This window comes from Brachycentrus maculatus, unplaced genomic scaffold (assembly GCF_059751285.1).
Source record: "Brachycentrus maculatus isolate JH-2025_06_01 unplaced genomic scaffold, ASM5975128v1 h1tg000046l, whole genome shotgun sequence".
Lineage (NCBI taxonomy): Eukaryota > Metazoa > Arthropoda > Insecta > Trichoptera > Brachycentridae > Brachycentrus > Brachycentrus maculatus.
The window spans coordinates 971,586-979,593 of NW_028280800.1; positions in this window are offsets into that span (position 1 = coordinate 971,586).

An 8,008-nucleotide genomic window follows, 5' to 3' on the forward strand; every position below is an offset into this window, starting at 1 on the left:
TTGAGTTATTATCTAAATCATGGGTCGGCAACCAGTGGCGTATTGATGCGGCCCGCAAGAAAAAACTAACTTGGCGGATTTCTATGGGAGTTTGCCTTCTTAAGACTATAAGGAGTTAAAAAAGATTGCCTAGCAAGTAATTACTACGTTTGGTAGTACATATATTTGTGAGAAATGTTTTTCAATTAAAGTCGGAAGACCGCAAAAATGATGGTCCGATGACATAGTCACTGTGGGGGTAAAAACTGGCTGCAAGCAGCTACCAACAAGAGGAAATGGAAAGGGGAAGAGGCCTATATCCAGCAGTGGACGTCAGAGGTCTCATGAAGAAGAATAAGGTTATGCGATATACTACATAGATTGCATACAACACCTTGAACCAACAATACTATCTATTTTTGTGTGTGGTTGTGGTCACGTGGTTAGTGTCGCGGACTCTCCAGTCGCGGAGTTTCTTGGTTCGAATTCATTCTACCACAATTTGATACTTATTTCTAATAATGAGCCGCATAAGCTCACCAAAATAGTATGAAATTGAAATATTTGTGCAAATAAAAAAAAAAACAAATATTTCTCTTGTTAAAAAAATAAATAAATAGGTCTTGACTTATTATAATCATATTCATAATCATTTTTCATATACCCATACAGAATTTACACTAGTTGACCAACATATATTTTATCGATCATCATTTTCACCTTTTTGGAATATCTTCAGACTGATACGAAATATGAAATATTTAATTTAAAATGTACAAACAATAAAAATTCTTTGAATTTTTCAAAAACTGGATGCTACAGGGTTTGAACATAAATTATTCATAAATATAATAGTATCTTTTCATTTCAATTATGAAGATTGTTGTTTATCGGCGAAAGCGGTTACATATCAAATAATCAAAAATAACTTTGTATTTGAGCATTGTCTTGTAAAAATGAGTAGCGTATAATATTAGATTACGATACAATCTCACCAAGAATTGTCAATGAAAAACACAAATTCAAGTTGAATCGTTAAAATAAACAAACAAACATAAAATTTTAATGTAACTAAAAGGCAAGCAAGAGTTTTAGACATTTCATCGAGTGTCCATGCATTATTTTAAATCCTAATAGAGTGGAATGATTTTTTTTTAATTATAAAAATATACCTATGAGATGTGATGTAGAAAAAATAATTAGTTTGACATACACAATATGTACCTACCTTATGAAAAGGTTCCGTGGTGAAATTTTATGTTTAAAAAAAAAAATTTATTATAAATGCAATGTATGAATGACATTGTTATTTAAATGAAATAAATTCATTACATTAGTTTTTTCTTTTTCTAACCCTTATCCGCACCTAATGGTGCATAGGGCACTGCCTTGTACAGAAGCAGTCATGACGTGATGAAACCCTGCACTTTAGCTACCAGTCCGGGGCAATATTTAATTAATATTAGAGTGATAAACCACTTGTATTTATTTTGACCCCCCTGGGAATCGAACCCACGGCCTCCAGCACGGCAGCCAAACGTGCTAGCCACTACACTACGGAGGAAGACTTGGATTAGTTTAGGCAGGATGTATTATGTTTGAACTAACGACATTATATATTTTTTAAACTGTAATTTTTAACATACAGATATTTCCAATAACAGTAGGGTGAATGGAAATAGATATTATTCAAATGCATTATTATGCTCATATACTAAATATAGTATTTTGTGATGATTTGCCAATTTTTTCAAAAAAGATAAGTAGCTGTATTCACAGGTACTGTTATCCAATTCCTCGAGTTTTTGACCTGCAATTTTATATATTTCTGTTACACTCCTCATTCCATTTAATATAATAACTCCGAGAAGGTGATACTGTTAATGTCTTAGTAAATATATGACTTCATCCCAAAGATATCAGATTTACTTTCTTTTTATAGAAGTCCTGTGATTTTCCAGCCTTCTTCTTTCGTGACAGATAAACTATTACGATTGATTGCAGTACCGCTGGAAAATCTAATGGATTTAAATAAAAAAATAACAATGTCATCACCGTAGATAAATGCATGATGCTACGTGCGGTTGGAAAAATATCACTGGAGATTAAACTTAGGTTTGAACATACAGTTTGACTGGTGAAACAATTAAAGAACATATAATAAAGAATGTCATCTTATGGCTGGCAAAAAGAAATCCTAGCTTTATTATCATCCATTTAAAAAAAAAAATTATAACCATATAATTAATACAACATTTATGAATTGTCTCGTTAATGTTGTAATGGAAGCTGTAATGCTGTATGAAACATGGGCAAGAAGCGCCTACGACACAGTCAATGGGCGTTCGTCCACTACACGGAATTACACAGAATTTTACCGTCCGGCACGTCAGTTAGGGTTTTAAAACGACGATTTTACAATCAAATTTACGCGCAACGTGTTCACGCACCGATCAAGAGCTTCGATCCGAAGAAAGATGAACAAAAGCACAAGCCAATCGTCGTTTTAAAACGCTAACTGACGTGCCGGACAGTAAAATTACACGGAATTCCGGGTAGTGGAAGCGCCCAATAACAATCTTCAAAGATTGTCAATTTTTCATGAATTTTGTTCATTGTGACTGATTGTTATAAAGTTATTTAAGCATTTTTAATGCATTGTTTGCGGGAAACGCTTGAAAGTGTCTTATATATAATGTTGGTAGAGAGCGGGAGACGCTTATAAGCCGTTCTATTTGCTTAGTCTCTTTATCGGAGAGAACTGCGTAACTAATTTTAATATTGTCAAAAGTAGAAATGTCTAACAAATGAATTAAATTTTTAAAAAATCCTTGTAACTACATATATATATATATATATATATATATATATATATATATATATATATATATATATATATATATATATTATTTTTTATTTTTATAAAGTATGATAGTAACTAAAGGACTTTTTAGCAGTTGTTTGTTGTTGCCAGTAATAGGAGGACATATTGAAGAAATAAAAGTATTGCTAGATAATCAGCTTTGCATGAATATCTAGAATTGCACATAGTAAGAAAAAAGAAAGATTTTTCACAATTTTTTACATAAATACGAAATAAATACACTTAAATACAGAAGTTTTTACAAACATTAAAATACATAAATACAGTTTTTCATATATTTTTTTTATACATATTATTATGTAAGAATGAGGTCAATAAAGGTATTTTTGAAATTGATAATTTTGGTCTGATGGATGAAGTATGATTTTACAAATTTTAAATTGTGATGGAGACATTTTACAGATCAAGCTGACGATATTCACTATTCATTTGGACAATAGGACTTATATCAACTTTGAACAATTTTGAAAATTTACTTTGAACGGTAAAACATTTGAAAGAGATGATAATAGAATAAAATAAAGTTTTCGTAAAAAATATATTCCAAAAGTTATTCAATTAAAACTACGTGATTTCCTTACAATGTATATTCAGACTTTTGAATTTTGGAGAAAATATTAACCTTTTCAGGAGTACAATAATTGATGACTGACTTTCTCTGGGGAGTGGGTTTTTTTTTAAACATTAAATATGTATTTAAAAAAAAATCTTTGTATTATGAAGATAGAAATTATGTAAAAATAATTTAAATAAAAAATAAACCTCACCATCTCTAGGTTTTATTTTATGACAAAGTTAAATACAAATATCCACAGATGTCATTACTATACAAGGTACATCATACCAACTGACAGATAGATACTCCTTTGAGGAAAATTCGTACCGACGTTCATTTACGTCCATACTCCCGGAAAGGTTAAATTTCGCACTAGGTTGGTTAAACCATTAAAAAAGAAACAAAGACATGCGTTACTTTTCGGTCGATAGGAATTTTAAAGATTCAAAATTTACCTTTAAATATACAGTGATATCGAAAAATATTATTGCATCGTATATATTATTTAAAGTCACATATATTACACATTGATAAGTTCTTTTGGCATTTGCTAAATGCGGCAAGCACGGTACTTAAATAAACGCTTATATATTTGTAGATAAAATAAATCTCAAAAAGAGGTACGAAATACGAAAAGGAAATAGTGGAGCAAAAACTGAGTCCCCAGTGTTGCAGGGTTAAAATACAATACACCCTTCACTGTGGTGAGACCTCACTAAGTGGTATTTCAATGATTAAAATATACTAGCCCCTCATTATCGGTTTTAAAATACTAAAAAAACCCTTATCCGCACCCCAATGGTGCATAGGGCACTACGTCATATAAACGCAGTGTTATTTTGATCATTTACACATGAAGGAAGGGTGATCAGCCCTCCGCTTCAGGTACCAGTCCATGGTAATATTGAATAAATATTACAGTGAAAAAATCACCTATATTTATTTTACCCCCCTTGGGAATCGAACCCGGGACCTCCAGAACGGTAGCCGAGCGTGCTGACCATTACACTACGGAGGCGGACAAATATATAGTTATATATAGTTATATATATTTGTAGATAAAATAAATCTCAAAAAGAGGTATGAAATACGAAAAGGAAATAGTGGAGCAAAAACTGAGTCCCCAGTGTTGCAGGGTTAAAATACAATACACCCTTCACTGTGGTGAGACCTCACTTAGTGGTATTTCAATGAATCAAATACACTAGCCCTTTATTATCGGTTTTAAAATACAGTTATAGAGAAATGATACATTCAGCTAGATACTGTGCGGATTTCTAATATAACGGCATTTCATATCATGCTCCAAATTTTGACCGCCTACGCTCAGTTAAACAGGCTCATATTTCGCATTGAACATAACATGTCATACATGTTTTCGCTTTATATAAATTTTTATAATAAATCAATATAAATAAACTTTGTTTTTTCTTTGGTGTGCCTCAAAAATTTCTTGATTTGGCAGGTGTACCTTGAACAAACAAAGTTCGCGGAACACTGTATTAGAACACCCAATTTACGCAATCGGGTATTCAAATTGTATAAGGACGATGCCTTAAACCCTTTCAAAACATTAACATTTTCGGCATGATAATGAGGGACTAATGTAATTTGAAAAAAAAATCCTTTAAACCTAATTCAATTATTGATACTTCAACATATCATTACACTGGTAAAAAATTATTGCTTTGATTTACAAATAGACCTCATTCATAATTTATTATTAGATTAAAACCAATATTTTTAGCTTTTCCACTTTTTTATTTGACCAGCGACCGGGTTTCGTCGTTACCGACATCATCAGACTGAAACGACAGTCGGTAACGACGAAACCCGGTCGCTGGTCAAATAAAAAAGTGGAAAAGCTAAAAATATTGGTTTTAATCTAATAATAAATTAAAAATGCAATTCCATCACGAAGTGTCGGTGGATAATATAGACCTCATTCAATAAAAATGATATTATGCTTGCAGATATACATTTTGTAAATGAAAAACTTGAAGGCCTGCTAAAAGTACGGATAGAAACAGTTATTCCAATTTAAAAATAACACATTGAAATCGTAACAACGAGACATTTCGTAAAACATCGAAAAAATATCCACGATATAAAAAAAGAAACAATATATTTACAATTCCGCATCTTATAATTTAAGTTTTAATATAATCAAATATATATATCTTAGTTTCGAAGCGCCATACGAGTTTCGGGATATAGAAATATACAAGTCGGATATATTATACTATTCATTTCATATAATATTAACAGGAAAATGATTATTTTGATAATATGTACAGTCATTTTGATTATATATTTGTCAATTGACAGTTATATATGATTTTTTAATCAAAAGGGGACATTGGCAGTCAGAAATACACATATATATATATATATATATATATATATATATATATATATATATATATATATATATATATATATATATATATTTATATATATGTAGAAATAAATAAGCAAATTTAGCCAACACTGTAATAATGGAGTTTTTAAAATAAATGAAAATGAAATATAAAAAAAAATCTCACCAAATCTGATTCTATAACACCGTGCAAAAAAATATATATTTAAAAAAAAATATATGATACTGTCATTTTCCAATCTTACAACCAACTAACCAACACGCTCCTTTCTGCCTACCGCAGGGGTAGGCAGAGAGAATAGAACGAAACACCGATCTGTCTTTGCAAACATTCTTTGCATCTACCGCGCTCATACATCTTTTTATATATACCAGCCAATTGTTCTGACTCCTGGCGTGACCACTAACAAGTATTTCAAATACTTGATCATGCCAAGTTTTCCCCGGTCTTCTCTGCTTCTATTACCAATAACATTCGCCTCGATAATTTGTTTTAAATCTTTTTTGATTTTAATATGTCTGTAAACTTAGAATTTTCCTCCCAGCAATGAGCAAATGCTGAGAAGTTCCTGTTTGGCCCACACTAGATTATCCCTCCTGTTCCCAACACAGATTCAAATAAAAACATATTTAATTAGCTAGAAGAAACACAAATCCACTAAATGATCTATAAACCTTGTACATAATAAGCAAGGTAAATAATAAATGCAATTCCCATCTAAAAAGAAAAAAAAACTTAGAATTTTGATTTTGGTACATTAGGCAGTGACATACCATTGTCGGGCAGAAGGCTAAAATACCTTATTTTAAACCACGAAAATAAACATATAGCCTTCGATCTCCATGCAAGTTGTTGATAAAAATTTGAGATTTTTAGGGTGACCCCGATACGAGATATTTGAACAAGCCTAAAATTATATTTATGGATCAATAAGAATGTGGAGGTCTGGGCATTTACAGGGCATAGGCTAGTTCAAGTTAATCACATTCATCATTCTACCCACAAACTCAAATGTATATATCATATAATTTACATATCCGTCATGCTGCCGATAACTCACATACGAAAGGTTGTGTGAATCATATGTATTATGAGTTTCAAAAATTTGAGTACATAGTGTGAACCCCAAGAAACCAGATGCATTGATGGGTAAAAATAATATCTTGTTGGTTGGATACTTGTTAGTTTATAATTGAAAATTTGTTGCTATATCATTGGCTGAATACGTGATACTATATTATTGGTTGAATATTAGTTGCTTTAATATCATTGCCTGGATACTTGATACTATATCACTAGTTGAATATGTATGTACATGTTGCTATATTGGCTGAATATGTGATACTATATTATTGGTTGAATATATGTTGCTATAATATCATTGAATGAATACTCGATACTATATCACTGGTCGAATATGTACATGTTACTATACCATTGCTTGAATATTTATTGCTGTATCATTGCCTGAATACTTGATACTATATCACTGGTCGAATACATGTTGCTGTATTGTTGGTTGAATATTTGTTGCCACATCATTGGCTGAATACTATATTACTGGTTGAATATTAGTTGCTATAATATCATTGCCTGAATACTTGATAATATATCACTGGTCGAATACATGTTGCTATATCTTGGTTGAATATTTGTTGCTGTATCATTGGCTGAATACTTGATATTATATCATTGGTTGAATATATGTTGCTATATGTGTCGCCTTCTTTCAAAATCCGCCAGATCCAATTTTTTTAAGATTTTAAAATAAATACTCTATCGGAATGCCGATTGTGGGTTACATTGTTTAAAATATTTATACACTTGAAAACCCTCCTAAGAAATACTTGAAAACAGCGTTGTATTTCAAATTCCGCTAAATTCATGAAACTTGCCTACTGACCCATATCGGCCAATCAGGGAGCGGGGATAGGTCAAAAATTAAGATGACGTAAGATAACACTGCGTTTATATGATGCAGTGCCCTATGCACCACTGGGGTGTGGATAAGGGTTTGAATGAAAAAATTATCGGTTTGTGTCTCGTGTTTTTTTTAAATACTGAAAAAAATGGGAATATTCTCTATTTCATAATATTTTATGAAAAGATAGACAAATCTTTAAAGCATAAATGTTACCTGGAGAATTTTGCATTTTTTGTAAAATCTACTTACACGGATCTGACGGATTTTGAAAGTAGGCGACACAT